The following is a 17,058-nucleotide window of genomic DNA, read 5'->3' on the forward strand; positions in this document are numbered from 1 at the left end:
ATCTTTATAGTCACCCAGTTACGTTGCGACGTTTTATACACACAAAGCATTCCTCCGGTGTCAGTGAGTTATATGATCTCATGGTCATAGGAATAAATACTTGACACGCAGAAAACAGTAGCAACAAAATGACACGATCAACATGCTACGTCTATTTAGTTTGGGTCTAGTCCATCACGTGATTCTCCCAATGACGTGATCCAGTTATCAAGCAACAACACCTTGTTCATAATCAGAAGACACTGACTATCATCGATCAACTGGCTAGCCAACTAGAGGCATGCTAGGGACGGTGTTTTGTCTATGTATCCACACATGTAAATGAGTCTTCATTCAATACAATTATAGCATGGATAATAAACTATTATCTTGATACAGGAATTATAATAATAACTATACATTTATTATTGCCTCTAGGGCATAATTCCAACACTTTGTCCATGAGAACATCACCCAAAACTTGAAAACTTCACAACACAAAACTTAAACAGAAACTTGTGATAACATTAGCACAAGAAAACAAACTACCACCTCTTTAGGTACTGTAGCAATCTTGATTTCTATTTATATTGGTGTTAGATTACTGTATTCTCACTTTTCCATGGCTAGTACCCCCCCCCCCCCGATACTATCCATAGTTTCATCAAAACAAGCAACCAACACAACAAAAACAGAATCTGTCAAAAACAGACCAGTCTGTAGCAATCTGTATACTTCGTATACTTCTGTTACCTCAAAAATTCTGACAAATTACGACAGACTGGGCAAAAGGCATATCAACCAGTAGCAAAAAGAATAAACTCAAAAGCTATTTGCGAATAAAAATGAAAAATAATTTCGTGAGCGAAAAGTTTATGTCTTTTTCCAGCAGGATCAAACAACCATCACCAAACCAGTCATAAAGGTTTTGCTTGGCTCAAACACAAAAAGATACACAAAAAACACAATCATAACAGAATTATGATGGTGTGGACACAACAAAACAGAAAGAAAAAGATAAATTCATTGGGTTGCCTCCTAACAAGCGCTATTGTTTAACGCCCTTAGCTAGGCATAAGGCGATAGAATCATGTATCGTCGTCTTTGGTGCTCAAACCATAAGTAGCCCTCATCATGGATTCATAAGGCAATCTTATTTTCTTTCTAGGAAATGCCCCATGCCCTTCTTTAAAGGAAATTGAAACCTAATATTCCCTTCCTTCATATCGATGATAGCACCAATAGTCCTTAGGAAAGGTCTACCAAGAATGATAGGGCATGTAGGATTGCAATCAATGTCAAGCGCAATGAAATCCATGGGTACATAGTTCCTATTTGCAATAATAAGAACATCATTGATCCTTCCCATGGGTTTCTTGACAGTAGAATTCACAAGATGCAAATTAAGAGAGCACTCTTGAAACTCATTAAAGCCGAGAGCATCACATAAAGACTTTGGAATCGCACAAACACTAGCACCCAAATCACACAAAGCATTGCATTCATAGTTTTTGATTTTGATTTAGATAGTAGGTTCCCACTCATCATGAAGCTTTCTAGGAATAGAAACTTCCAACTCAAGTTTCTCTTCAAGATATTTTATCATAGCATCGACGATATGATCGGTAAAGGACTTGTTTTGGCTATAAGCGCGTGGAGAGTTTAGCATGGATTGCATCAAGGAAATGCATTCAATCAAGGAGCAACTATCATAATTGAATTCCTTGAAATCCAAAGTAGTAGTTTCATTACTACTCAAAGTTTTGATATCTTCTACTCCACTTTCAATGCTTTTAGCATCAAGATAGATGGACTCTGAATCATTGGGGCATTTTTCAACCAAAGTGGATTCATATCCAGCCCCATCATCATTAGGTTTGACACAAGAAAACAAAGATTCAATGGGAGTCACACCAAGCACTTTAAGATCTTTGTGATTCTCATCACAAATTTCAGGTTTAGCAGCCATTTTATTGACTAAGATAGCTTGTTTATCAGAAATCTGGCCTACCAATTTTTCAAGACGAGCAAACTGAGAATTTAGCGCATGGAATTATTTGGCCATATCATCAACTTCTTTATTCATAAAAGCCAAAAAAGAATTTTGCTCCTTCAGTTCCCTACGAAAGTAACTGTTATAATCAAACTGTGTAGACATGAAGCCTTTAACACTAGTTTCAATCTCTTCCAACCTCGCATAGTAAGCATCAAAATCCCTTGGTTGGGCCATACAGGTCTTAGCAGGCAGACAATCGGACAGAAAGCAAGCGAGAGAAAAGGGCGAACGAAAAAGGCAAACGAAAAAGGCAAATATTTTTGTAAATTTTTGTTTTTCAGAAGTGGGGGAGAGGAAAACGAGAGGCAAAAAAAGTAAATGCAAAAGATGAGTTTGCGACACTTACTTGGATGAGCTTCACCCAGAACTTGATCCTCCTCGGCAACGGAGCCAGAAATCCTTCTGCTACAGCGCAAGAAATCCCCGGCTGCCTCTTGAGATTGCGTTGGTTTTCCCTTGAAGAGGAAAGGTGATACGTCTCAAACGTATCTATAATTTTTGATGGTTTCACGCTGTTATCTTGTCAACTTTGGATGTTTTGTTTACCTTTTATATCTTTTTTGGGACTAACTTATTAATCCAGTGTCAGTTCCTGTTTTTTCTGTGTTTTTGACTCTTTTCAAATCTGATTTTGGAACGGAGTCCAAACGGAATAAAATCCCCGAAATAACTTTTTCTAGAACAGAAGAAGATCGGGAGGCTTGAGGGCCAAGGCAGGGGGCCCACAGGGATCCCACAAGCCATGTTGTCGCGGCCAGGGGGCCGCAGTAACCAGGCTTGTGGCCTCCCTAACTCTCCCCTGCCCTAGCTCTTTGGCCTATAAATTGCCTAAAAATCCAGAAAAATGAGGGCATCCACGAAAACACTTTTCCGCCGCTGCAAGCTTCCATTTCCGCGAGATCTCATCTGGATACCCTTCCCGGTGCCCTGCCGAAGGGGACTTTGGAGTTGGAGGGCTTATTCATCAACATCAACGCCCTCCAATGACTCGTGAGTAGTTCACTTCAGACCTACGGGTCCGTAGTTAGTAGCTAGATGGCTTATTCTCTCTCTTGGATCTTCAACACTAAGTTCTCCATGATCTTCATGGAGATCTATCCGATGTAATCCTCTTTGGCGGTGTGTTTGTCGAGATCCGATGAATTGTGGATTTGTGATCAGATTATCTATGAATTATATTTGAGTCTTTGCTGATTTCTTATATGCATGATTTGATATCCTTGTAAGTCTCTCCGAGTCTTGGGTTTTGTTTGGCCAACTATATCTATGACTCTTGCAATGGGAGAAGTGCTTGGTTTTGGGTTCATACCATGTGGTGACCTTTCCCAGTGACAGAAGGGGCAGCAAGGCACGCATCATGTTGTTGCCATCAAGGGTAACAAGATGGGCTTTTATCGTAGATATGAGATTGTCCATCTACATCATGTCATTTTGCTTAAGGCGTTACTCTATTTTTTTGGACTTAATACACTAGATGCATGCTGGATAGTGGTCGACGTGTGGAGTAATAGTAGTAGATGCAGAAAGTATCAGTCTACTTGTTTTGGACGTGATGCCTATAGATATAATCATTGCATTAGATAACGTCACGACTTTGCGCGGTTCTATCAATTGCTCGACAGTAATTCGTTCACCCACCATCTACTTGCTTTCATGAGAGAAGCCACTAGTGAACACTACGGCCCCCGGGTCTATTCACAACTATCGTTTCCACTTTCACTTTCACTTTGCTTGTTTACTTTGTTGCTTTCAGTTCACACTTTGCAAACAATCTATAAGGGATTGACAACCCCTTCATAGCGTTGCGTGCAAGCTCTTTGTGTTTGTGCAGGTACTTGTGACTTGACGAGATTCTCCCACCAGATCGATTCCTTGGTTCTCAAACTGAGGGAAATACTTACCGCCGCTGTGCTACATCACCCTTTCCTCTTCAAGGGAACACCAACGCAAAGCTCCAAGGCCGCGGGGAAATCCTTTGCATATTTGCCAAGGAAGTCCCTAAAGGCGTAGCCGTAGCAGCAGGGTTCCTGGCACCGTACCAGAGAAGGTCTGTTGTCGCAGTAGCAGAAGGATTTCTGGCGCCGTTGCCGGGGAGGACAATCAAGTCAAGAATAGTCTCTCGTCAACGCCTTGATTTCTGGCGCGGGGAGGAGAGATCAAGTCATGTATCCAAGTAGGTGCCACAAACTCATCTCTTGCATTTACCTTTTTTGCCAGTTGCCTCTCATTTTCCTCTCCCCCACTTCACATTTGCCGTTTTCATTTGCCTTTCTCCTTTGTCGTTTTCTTTTGCCTTTTTGCCTTTCTCCTTTGTCGTTTTCTTTTGCCTTTGCCGGTTTTCTTGCTTGCTTGTGTGCTTGTTTGTTTGTTGAAGTCATCATGGCTAAAAACACCAAACTTTGCGACTTCTCGAGTACCAATAATAATGATTTTATTAGTACTCCGATTGCTCCCGCCACTAGTGCGGAATTGTATGAAATCAACGCAGCCTTGCTGAATCTTGTTATGAAAGAGAAATTCTCTGGCCTTCCTAGTGAAGATGCCACATCCCATCTCAATACCTTCATTGAGCTTTGCGATATGCAAAAGAAAAGAGATGTGGATAATGACGTGATTAAGTTGAAGCTTTTTCCTTTCTTGTTGCGAGATCGCGCAAAAACTTGGTTTTCTTCTTTGCCTAAAAATAGTATCGACTCTTGGGATAAGTGCAAAGATGCTTACATATCCAAGTATTTTCTGCCAGCTAAGATTATCTCTCTACGTAACGATGTCATGAATTTCAAGCAACTTGATCATGAACATGTTGCACAATCTTGGGAGATGATGAAGTTAATGATTAGAAATTGTCCCGCTCATGGCTTGAGTTTGTGGATGATTATACAAATCTTTTATGCTGGTTTGAATTTTGCTTCTCGCAATATCTTGGACTCCGCCTCAGGTGGAACGTTCATGGAAATCACGTTAGGAGACGCTACAAAACTCCTAGACAATATCATGACCAACTACTCTCAGTGGCACACTGAAAGGTCACCTCCTAGCAAAAAGGTACACGCTATAGAAGAAATTAACTCGCTTAGTGCTAAGATGGACGAGTTGATGAATTTGGTTGCTAGTAGAAATGCTCCTTTAGATCCTAATGACATGCCACTATCTTCTTTGATTGAGAGTAGCAACGCTAGTTTGGACGTTAATTTATTTGGTAGGAACAATTTTGGCAACAACAATGCTTTTAGAGGAAACTATGTTCCTAGGCCTTTTCCTAGTAACTCCTCTAACAATTATGGCAATTCCTACAACAACACTTTTGGAAATCATAACAAATTACCCTCTGATTTAGAGAGTAATATCAAAGAGTTCATCAACTCTCAAAAGATTTTCAATGCGTCCATAGAGGGAAAACTACTCAAAATAGACGATTTGGCTAAAAGCGTTGATAGGATGTCTTCTGATATTGATGCTTTGAAAGTTAGATGTGCTCCTCCCAAGGTCAACTTGGATGAAACTTTAAAAGCTATGCGTGTCTCCATGAATGAGAGCAAAGAAAGAACCGCCCAAATTCGCGCTAGGCATGAATGGTTTAAAAGGGTGCGTTCTAGTGATGCAAATCACGAAGATCTTAAAGTGCTTGGTGTGACTCCTCTTGAATCTTTGTTTTCGCATGTCAAACCTATTGATGAAGGGGCTGGATATGAATTCACTTTGGTTGAAAAACGCCCCAATGATTCGGAGCCCACCTATCTTGATGATAAAGGTGTGGAGAGTGGAGTAGAAGAAATCAAAATTTTGGGTAGTAATGAAACTCCCACTTTGGATTTCAAGGAATTCAATTATGATAGTTGCTCCTTGTTTGAATGCATTTCCTTGATGCAATCCATTCCAAACTCTCCACATGCTTATAGGCAAAGCAAAGCCTTTACCGCACATATCGTAGATGCTATGATGAAATCTCTTGAAGAGAAGGTCAAATTAGAAGTCTCTATACCTAGAAAACTTCATGATGAGTGGGAACCTACTATCAAAATCAAGTTCAAAAACTATGAATGCAATGCTTTGTGTGATTTGGGTGCTAGTGTTTCCGCGATTCCAAAGTCTTTATGTGATATTCTTGGTTTTCATGAGATTGAAGAGTGTTCTCTTAATTTCCATCTTCCGGATTCTACTATCAAGAAACCCATGGGAAGGATCGATGATGTTCTTATTGTTGCAAATAAGAACTATGTACCCATGGATTTCATTGTACTTGACATAGATTGCAATCCTTCATGTCCCATTATTCTTGGTAGACCTTTCCTAAGGACTATTGGTGCTATCATCGATATGAAGGAAGGGAATATTAGATTTCAATTTCCCCTAAAGAAGGGCATGGAGTATTTTCCTAGAAACAAAATAAGATTTCCTTATGAATCTATGATGAGGGCTACTTATGGTTTGAGCACCAAAGATGACTATACGTGATTCCATCACCTTTTGCCTAGCTAAGGGCGTTAAACAATAGCGCTTCTTGGGAGGCAACCCAACGAATCTATCTTTTTTATTTCTGTTTTGTGTTTTCCACACTTTCATAATTTTGTTATGATTGTGTTTTTTGTGTTTATTTTTGCGTTTGTGCCAAGCAAAACCGTTATGATTAGTCTTGGGGATGATCGTTTGGTCATGCTGGAAAAGACACAAACTTTCTGCTCACGAAAATAATTTTCTTTTTTTTCTGTAAGAGATTTTGAATTGATTCTTTTTGCTGCTAATTGCTATGCAAATTCTTCAGACTGTCGTAATTTTTCAGAATTTTTGAAGTACCAGAATTATATGAAGTATACAGATTGCTACAGACTGGTCTGTTGTTAACAGATTCTGTTTTTGTTGAATTGGTTGCTTATTTTGATGAAACTATGGATAGTATCGAGGGGTATTAGCCATGGAAGATTGAAAATACAGTAATCCAACATCAACATCAGTAGAATTTAAGTTTGCTACAGTACCTAAGAAAGTGGTGGTTTGCTTTCTTATACTAATGTTATCACGAGTTTCTGTTTAAGTTTCGTGTTGTGAAGTTTTCAAGTTTTGGGTGAAGTTCTTATGGACAAAAAAATAAAGAGTGGCAAGAGCTCAAGCTTGGGGATGCCCAAGGCACCCCAAGTTGATTCAAGGATGCCGTAAAATCCTAAGCTTGGGGATGCCCCGGGAAGGCATCCCCTCTTTCGTCTTCAATCCGTCGGTAACGTTACTTGGGGCTATATTTTTATTCACCACATGTTATGTGTTTTTGCTTGGAGCGTCTTGTATCGTAGGAGTCTTTTATTTTTGTTGTGTCACAATCATCCTTGCTGCACACCTAGAGAGAGAGACATGCACTCACCGTGATTTTGTCGAGCTTCACTTATATCCTTTGGTTAGACAATTCAGCTCACATGTGTTTCGGTTATATCTTTTGAGCTAGTTGCTTTTGCTCTATGTGCTTCACTTATATCTTTTAGAGCACGGGAGCGCGTGGTTTGGTAGTTGATCTATGCTTTGATAGTAGTCTCAAAAGGGGTAGTTATCCAAAGGGATATGAAAACTTACACCTTCATGTGCATTGAATAGTTAGAGAAGTTTGATTCATCTCAATTAGTTTTGAGTTGTGGTTGTGGTAATATTGAAGTTATGCTAGTAAGGTGTTGTGGATCTAGAAATACTTGTGTTGAAGTTAGTGATTCTCGTAGCATGCACGTATGGTGAACCGCTATTTGATGAAGTTTGAGCATGATTAGTTTATTGATTGTCATCCTTTGTGTAGCGGCCGGGATCGCGCGATGGTTTATACCTACCAACCCTTCCCCTAGGAGTATGCGTTGAATGCTTTGTTTCGATTACTACTAAAACTTTTGCAACAAGTATATGAGTTCTTCATGACTAATGTTGAGTCCATGGTTTAGATGCACTTTCACCTCCCACCATCACTATCTTCTTTAGTGTCGTGCAACTTTCGCTGGTGCACCAAACCCACCATTAGCCTCCCTCAAAACAGCCACCATACCTACCTACTATGGCTTTTTCAAAGCTATTCCGAGATATATTACCATGCAACTTCCACCATGACATGTGCCACCACTTCTATATTGCCATTGCATGATTGTAAGATAGCTAGCATGACGTTTCCATTAATGTCTATGCCATGCTAGATCATTGTCACGGTATACTACCGAAGGCATTCCATATAGAGTCGTCATTGCTCTAAGTTTTTGAGTTGTAAGTGTGATGATCATCATTGATGGAGCATTGTCTCATGTGAGGAAATAAAAGAGGCCAACGAAGCCCATATACAAAAAAAGGCCAAAGATGCCCACCAAAATAAAATAAAAATAAAAATAGAGGCCAAAGAGCCCACCAAAAAAATGAGAGAAAAAGAGAGAAGGGACAATGCTACTATCTTTCCACACTTGTGCATATTAAGCACCATGATCTTCATGGTTGAGAGTCTCTCGTTTTGTCACCACCATATAGCTAGTGGGAAATTTTCATTATATAACTTGGCTTGTATATTCCAATGGTAGGCTTCCTCAAAATTGCCTTAGATCTTTGTGAGCAAGCAAGTTGGATGCACATCCACTAATTTTCTTTAAAGAGCTTTCACATACTCTTAGCTCTAGTGCATCAATTGTATGGCAATCCCTACTCATTCATGTTGATATCTATTGATGAGCATCTCCATAGCTCATTGATATGCCTAGTCAATGTGACCATCTTCTCCTTGCTTGCCTTGCAACCTCCACCACACTCCACACCACTTATAGTGCTAAAACCATGGCTCACGCTCATGTATTGCGTGAGAGTTGAAAAGGTTTGAGAAAGTAAAGGTGTGAAAACAATTACTTGGCCAATACCGGGGTTGTGCATGATTTAAATTCGTTGTGCAAGGATGATAGAGCATAGCCAGACTATATGATTTTGTAGGGATAACTTTCTTTTGGCCTTGTTATTTTGAAAGCTCATGATTACCTTGCTAGTTTACTTGAATTATTATTGTTTCCACATCAAAAGCAAACTATTTTTTTGAATCTAATGGATCTAAACATTCATGTCACATAAGAGGAGTTACAAAGGACATCTATGCTAGGTAGCATGAAAGCATCAAAAATTCATTCTTTATCACTTCCCTACTCGAGGACGAGCAGGAGTTAAGCTTGGGGATGCTTGATATGTCTCAAACGTATCTATAATTTTTGATGGTTTCACGTTGTTATCTTGTCAACTTTGGATGTTTTGTTTACCTTTTATATCTTTTCTGGGACTAACTTATTAATCCAGTGCCAGTTCCTGTTTTTTCTGTGTTTTTGACTCTTTTCAGATCTGATTTTGGAACGGAGTCCAAACGGAATAAAATCCCCGAAATATTTTTTTCCAAAACGGAAGAAGATCGGGAGGCTTGAGGGCCAAGGCAGGGAGCCCACAAGCCCTGTTGCCGCGGCCAGGGGGCCCGCAGCAACCAGGCTTGTGGCCTCCCTGGCGCTCCCGTGTCCTAGCTCTTTGCCTATAAATTCCCGAAAAATCCAGAAAAAATGAGGGCATCCATGAAAACACTTTTCCGCCACTGCAAGCTTCCGTTTCCGCGAGATCTCATCTGGAGACCCTTCTCGGTGCCCTGCTGGAGGGGACTTTGGAGTTGGAGGGCTTCTTCATCAACATCATCGCCCCTTCAATGACTCGTGAGTATTCCACTTCACACGTACGGGTCCGTAGTTAGTAGCTAGATGGCTTCTTCTCTCTCTTGGATCTTCAACACTAAGTTCTCCATGATCTTCATGGAGATCTATCCGATGTAATCCTCTTTGGCGGTGTGTTTGTCGAGATCCGATGAATTGTGGATTTGTGATTAGATTATCTATGAATTATATTTGAGTCTTTGTTGATTTCTTATATGCATGATTTGATATCCTTGTAAGTCTCTCCGAGTCTTGGGTTTTGTTTGGCCAACTAGATCAATGATTCTTGCAATGGGATAAGTGCTTGGTTTTGGGTTCATACCGTGTGGTGACCTTTCCCACTGATAGAAGGGGCAGCAAGGCACGCATCGTGTCGTTGCCATCAAGGGTAACAAGATGGGATTTTATCGTAGATATGATATTGTCCATCTACATCATGTCATCTTGCTTAAGGCGTTTCTCTGTTCTTTTGGACTTAATACACTAGATGCATGCTGGATAGCGGTTGACGTGTGGAGTAATAGTAGTAGATGCAGAAAGTATCGATCTACTTGTTTTGGACGTGATGCCTATAGATATAATCATTGCCTTAGATAATGTCATGATTTGCGCGGTTCTATCAATTGCTCGACAGTAATTCGTTCACCCACGGTCTACTTGCTTTCATGAGAGAAGTCACTAGTGAACACTACGGGCCCCGGGTCTATTCACAACTATCGTTTCCACTTTCACTTTTACTTTGCTTGTTTACTTTGTTGCTTTCAGTTCTCACTTTGCAAACAATCTATAAGGGATTGACAACCCCTTCATAGCGTTGGGTGCAAGCTCTTTGTGTTTGTGCAGGTACTTGTGACTTGACGAGATTCTCCCACCGGATCAATACCTTGGTTCTCAAACTGAGGGAAATACTTATCGCCGCTGTGCTACATCACCCTTTCCTCTTCAAGGGAACACCAACACAAGGCTCCAAGGCCGCGGGGAAATCCTTTGCATATTTGCCAAGGAAGTCCCTAAAGGCGTAGCCGTAGCAGCAGGATTCCTGGCGCCGTACCAAGGAAGGTCTGTTGTCGCAGCAGCAAAAGGGTGATGCAGCACAGGAGCAGTAAGTATTTCCCTCAGTTTGAGAACCAAGGTATCAATCCAGTAGGAGAATCAAGCCAAGTGTCCAGAGTACCTGCGCAAACACAACGAGCTTGCACCCAACGCTATAAAGGGGTTGTCAATCCCTTCAAAATTGATTGCAAAGTGACATCTGAAGGCGGAAAGTGCAATGAAGTAAAAGTGAAAGGCTGAAAATGTGATGTGAAGTAGACCCGGGGGCCATAGTGTTCACTAGAGGCTTCTCTCAAAATAGCAAATATTACGGTGGGTGAACAAATTACTGTCGAGCAATTGATAGAACCGTGCAAAGTCATGACGATATCTAAGGCAATGATCATACATATAGGCATCACGTCCGAGACAAGTAGACCGATATTGTCTGCATCTACTCCTATTACTCCACACATCGACTGCTATCCAGCATGCATCTAGTGTATTAAGTTCATGACGAACAGAGTAACGCCTTAAGCAAGATGACATGATGTAGAGGGATAAACTCAAACCAATGATGTAAACCCCATCTTTCTACCCTTGATGGCAACAACACAATGTGTGCCTAGCTACCCCTTCTGTCACTGGGTGAGGTCACCGCACGATATGAACCCAAAACCAAGCACTTCTCCCGTTGCAAGAATCATAAATCAAGTTGGCCAAACAAAACCTAGAACTCGAAGAGAATTACAAGGATATGAAATCATGCATATAAGAGATCAGAAGAAACTCAAATAAGATTCATAGATAATCTGATCATAAATCCACAATTCATCGGATCTCGACAAACACACCGCAAAATAAGATTACATCGGATAGATCTCCATGAAGATCATGGAGAACTTTGTATTGAAGATCCAAGAGAGAGAAGAAGCCATCTAGCTACTAGTTATGGACCCAAAGGTCTATGGTGAACTACTCATGCATCATCGGAGAGGTCGTGGTGTTGATCAAGAAGCGCTCTGTATTCGAATCCACCTCCGGCAGGGCACCAGAACGTGCCCCAAATGCGATCTTGCGGAGACAGAAGCTTGCGGCAGCGGAAAAGTATTTTCGTGGATCTCTTGCGCAGTTTTGGATTTTTCAGGAATTTATAGGCGGAAGAGGTAGGGCAGACGAGCCACAGGGGGGCCACAAGCTTGCTAGGCGCGACCCCCTGGCCGCGCCTAGGGGGCTTGTGGCGTCCCCTGGTGGCTTCTTCCTTGGTTCTCACGTCCCGTGCGTATATTCTGTTCCGGAAAAAAATCTTTTCGGAAGTTTTATTCCGTTTGGACACCGTTTAAAATCCTCCTCTGAAAAGGGTCAAAAACACAGAAAAAACAGGAACTAACACTTGGCACTGAGTTAATAAGTTAGTCCCAAAAAAGATATAAAGGCATACAAAACATCCAAAGTTTGACAAGATAATAACATGGAACCATCAAAAATTATAGATACGTTGGAGACGTATCAGGAATCACGTTAGCCGGAGCCATGTGGGTCTCACAAGCTAATAGGGCATGCCGAGGGGGTGGGCGCGCCGTGTTGCCTTTTGGCCCACATGTGGCTACCCTCCAATGGTTCTTCGCTCTCATGTTTCTTATTTTATCCTGGAAAATTATAAAAAAGTTTCGGCCGATTTCGAGAACTTTAATTTTCTGCACAGAAAATCAACACCATGGTAATTCTGTTGAAAACTGTGTCAGTTCGTGTTAGTTCTAAATAAATCATGTATAGTGCATCAAGACCATATAAAAGTATTGTAAATATAGGAAGATGTGGCACAAAACTTCGTAAATTATTGGTACGTTGGAGAGATATCAGCATCCCCAAGCTTAATTCCTAATCGTCCTTGAGTACGTAAATGATAAAAATAAATAGTTTATCAAGTGTGAATGCTAGCATAGTTTATAATTTTGATCAATGATAATTCAGTCACTTTTTCTAGCATCATTAATATCAACTTTTCTCATGAAACTCATTATCATGGCATAATAATCAATTCACATGTCATGGTTCAAACAATGCATTCTCTTGAAACTTAGCAACCTATTTCTTAGTCATCTAACAATTTCAATCCATCTTATTTTCAGCAAAGTCTAAGTAAGAGCTCCACATACTCAATTATCATATAGTCTTCTATGATTTCTCATACTCAGAGCGTATTTTTAGAACAAACAACATCCATCAAACACAAAGAAAGATAGGGGCTCAATGTTTAGCCTCCCAACATACTTATCATGAAGATAATTGTCAACAATAATGAATCATGATAAAATACATTTGACTAGATATATATGTCTGGATCTTTCCCCACCACATGATGCTTGCCAACTAATAGATTGAGGTTGGAATGGGAAGTTTACTCGACATGAAAAGTAAATAACATGAAAGTAAACTGATTGTCCCTTCAAAGAGGGAAGCAGGGATTTGCGGAGGTGCGAGAGCTCATTGTTTAAAAGATAGATGAATATATTTTGGGTGGTGTGCCTTTCTTGTCAACGTCAAGAAAAGGAATTTCACATCTTCCATTCTAATCACATTATTGGAGGTTCCCAAACAGAATTTAAATTTTATTCCCCCTCAACCTTTCAAACACATTCCATGGCTAACCGTATCCACGAGTGCCCTCCAAACAATCTACTTTCTAGGGGGGGTTCTTGTTTATATATTTTTGTGTTATGCAGGACTGGGAATCTTTTTTTACCATCCTCTCTCATGCAAAGACAAGTGAGGAAACACTCATCATGAGAATAATCCGCTTAGCATGGAAGTTATTGACCGCCCTGATCGCTCCATGAGCGGTCCAGACACACAAAACATATGTTTATTTGAAGGTTTTAGAGGTGGCACATGCAAATTTACTTGGAATGGTAGTGAAATACCATATATAAGTAGGTATGGTGGACTCTTATGGAAGAAACTTGGCTCAAGGATTTGGATGCACAAGTAGCATGTGTAGTTAGTACGACGTTTTGGCTAGCAAAAGGTTCTAAACAAGCACCACATGTTGGAGGAACCATAACAATATACTTCTATGCAAATACCCAAACATAACCATTATGTTATCTTCCTTTTCCAACATCAACTATTTGATCAAGGTTGAAAATAACTAATGGGTATTCACAATCATAAAAGATGTCCAAGATAATATATTTGTATGCAAAAGTTCTCTTTCTTATACTAATCATTCATAAATTGCTTGTATGACCCATATTATGATTGTCAAACTTCAATAGATTTTACTTTCTAAACCAAATGTGAAAGTACCGCTAAGAATATAACACATTGGTAATTTCATATTTATGACATTTCATTCATTCACCATTTACTCTTAGGATATAAGTGAAGCACAAGAGTAAACATCAAACTACTCTTAAAAGATTTAAGTGAAGATCAATGAGTAGTCAAAAAAATTAGTAGATGTGTGAGGACTCTCTCTAAATAAATATTTTGAGAAATGAGAATTTTATCCAAACAGCAAATAAAACAAAAATACACTCCAATAATAGCACATGCCATGTGAACGAATAAAAACGTAGTATCAACATAGACTAACCGATAGTTGTTGACGAAGAGAGGTGGGATGTGTAGCACCCCCAAGATCGTATGCTTGAAACTTCTTGTAATTATTTACTTGGGGTGCCTTGGGCATCCCAAAGCTTGAGATTTTGTATCTCGTTCAATCCTCTCATATGCCAGTTTCACCTAAGTCTCAAAAACTTCATCCACACAAAACTTAACAGAACTTCGTGAGATGGGTTAGTGTAATAAAGATAGATCATTCACTTAGTTACTATCAGTACAAGATTCATAATTGTTCACACATAATACCTACTATATCATATCATTCCCATAATTTATCTCACTCACTACAGATTAATTCATGCTCGTCCTCGAGTAGGTAAATGATAAAAGAAACAATTTATGAAGTGTGAATGCTAGCATAGTATATAAGGTTGATCAATGTTACTACCAATCACTTTTTATAGCATCATAAAACAACAACTCTTTTATCATAGAACTTATCATGATCAAGTAACAATCTATTCACATGTTAAAGTATAGACCATAAACTTTCTTGAAAGCTAGCAAACTATATTTCCAGTCCTCAAACAATTACAATTCATCTTATTTTCATGAAGGGTCTATGTAAGAGCTTTGATTTAGCAAATTCCACATGCTCAACTATCATTTAGTCTTCCATGATTGCTGACACTCAAGGCATATTTTTAGAACAAGCACTTTGAATCAAACACATAGGAAGATAGGGGCTTAAAGTTTCGCCTCCCAACATACTTATCATAAAGATAACTGTCAACAATAATGGATCGTGATCACCTATATCCAACTGGATATATGTGACTAGATCTTTCCCCACCACATGATTCTTGCCAACTAAAGAATTGATAGATTGGAATAGGGATGAACATTATTAACTCTTGCATAAAAGTAAAAATAGAAAAGTAAAAGATAGGCCCTTCGCACAGGGAAGCAGAGGTTTTCATGCGCTTTTTTATTTTTAGATGTGCAATCTCTTAATAAAAAGGAATGTCAAATTATATTACCCCTTGTGATAGCAAACTTTATTATGCAGTCCATCGCTTTTATTTCTTTGCCATCACAAGATCGTACAAAGCTTGTTTTCCCTTACAATAAAAGATCATACATGTTTAGGAGCAATTTTTATTGCATTGTGCACCGATGACAACTTAGTTGAAGGATCTTATTCAATCCATAGGTAGGTATGGTGGACTCTCATGGCAAGAAACTGAATTTAAGGGTTACGGATGTACAAGTAGTATGTCTACTTAGTGCGAATTTTTGGGCTGGTAAATGATATAAAGCAAGCACCACATGTTAGAGGATCGACGACAATATAACTTCTGTGTGAATATAAGCAAACATAATCATTACGTTGTCTTCCTTGTTCAACGTCAACTACTTGATCAAGTTTGAAAATAATTAATGGGGGCTCAAAATCATAGAAGATGTACAAGATAGTATATTTATATATTAAATCTCTCTTCCTTCAATATTCTTTCATGAATTGTTCAAGTTAACAATGCTATGTTTGCTAACCTCCAATAAATTTTATTGCTTATACTCTTAGTATGTAAAGTCACTACTCCACATGGGACAAGCTTATGAAGCATATATAATTTCATGTTCTATGATATTCAATTCATTCAACTTTTTATCTTAGGATATAAGTGAAGCACAAGAGTGATCATTAAACTACTCTCAACAAGATATAAGTGAAGTTCATATAGCATTATTCAATGAATACGGAGAGACCAATATCCAAGCTCAAAATATATAAGTGAAGCGCATGAAGCATTCTATAAAGCCATACTCCAAAGATTTAAGTGAAGCACATGAAGCATTCTATAAATAAACCAAGATTATCTCATACCAGCATGGTGCATAGAACAGAAGGGAATAGTAATCACAAAATATGCTCAAAGAATAGCACATGTGAATGAATGAAAACTTAGGATCAACATTGGCTAACCGATATTTTTTGACGAAGAGAGGTGGGATGCGTAGCATACCCAAGTTTAGATGCTTGAAACTTCTTGTAATATTTACTTCGGGTACCTTGCGCATCCCCAAGATTGAGCTTTTGTATCCGGTTCAATCCTCTCATATACCGGTATCACCTAAGTCTCAAAAACTTCATCCACACAAAACATGAAAAGAACTCATGAGATAGGTTAGTGCACATAAGAATAAATCTACACTTCATGTACTGCCAAGACAAGTTGCATAATAATTTTCAAACATTAGGTATTGTATACTATCATTTCTGAAATTTATATCTACCAATATAAGCCATGAAAACTCTAGGATAAGTAGATAACAAAACTCTGACAGCAATATGTCCAAATAGAACAATCTATAGAAATTCATTTAAACATTGTACTTTTGTATCTCCAAAAGTTCTGAATATTTAGGACAAGCTAAAGAATTTGTATGAAAGTAATCTATAAAAATTTCACAAACTTTCCACATTTCAGCAAAATATGATAATTCAAATTCTACAGCAAAAGTTTCTGTTTTTATACAGCACACCCACACATGCAAGTCAACCATTCTAAATGCAATTATTGGAACTTTTTATTGAAAAACGAGATTATTAATAACATATAACAGGGAAAAATAAGATTACACTATAAGAAAAACACATATTATGTGATGAATAAAAATATAGCTCCAACTAAAATATACCGATAGTGTTGAAGACGAAAGAGGGATGCCTTCCGGGGCATC

Source organism: Hordeum vulgare, chromosome 1H (genome assembly GCF_904849725.1).
Source record: "Hordeum vulgare subsp. vulgare chromosome 1H, MorexV3_pseudomolecules_assembly, whole genome shotgun sequence".
In the NCBI taxonomy this organism is placed as follows: Eukaryota; Viridiplantae; Streptophyta; class Magnoliopsida; order Poales; family Poaceae; genus Hordeum; species Hordeum vulgare.